The following is a 471-nucleotide window of genomic DNA, read 5'->3' as shown; positions in this document are numbered from 1 at the left end:
ATGCTGCTGGCCGACGGCTCTAGCCCCTGGTGCTAGCACCCCTAAGGTTCTGCTGCATGGGGACAGTCATGCTCAGCCTGAGGGACACCGAACTTGCTCCACTGGGAGGTAGTGGGGCCTGTGCCGTGCTCTGCTTCACCCCCGGGGTGGTAGGAACCTGCCGGGCTCTGGAGGACGTGCTCCTGCTCCAGCCCCGGCGCTCCTGCTGTAAACGGCTCCGTGCATCTCAGTAAAGTGTGGCTGCCTGGCAGTGTGGTGGTCTGCTCCTGCCCTGCCGGGGGGGCGGGGAAGGGACATGGCTTGCAGTGCTGTCCAATGCCACAATCTCCCAGGAGACTGGGGGGGCAGGCTCCTCTAAAAGTCAGTTTTGGGAGGCAGAGCCCAGGGGGTGTCCTCAGCCTGGACGTGTGGCACAAGGGAAGCAGGACAGAGCTGCGGCTTCTTCCAGCCCCGCTGGGGGCGCGGGAACTT

The sequence above is a fragment of the Charadrius vociferus genome, unplaced genomic scaffold (genome assembly GCF_000708025.1).
Source record: "Charadrius vociferus isolate BGI_N301 unplaced genomic scaffold, ASM70802v2 scaffold358, whole genome shotgun sequence".
In the NCBI taxonomy this organism is placed as follows: Eukaryota; Metazoa; Chordata; class Aves; order Charadriiformes; family Charadriidae; genus Charadrius; species Charadrius vociferus.
Note: the sequence above shows the minus strand (reverse complement) of the source record.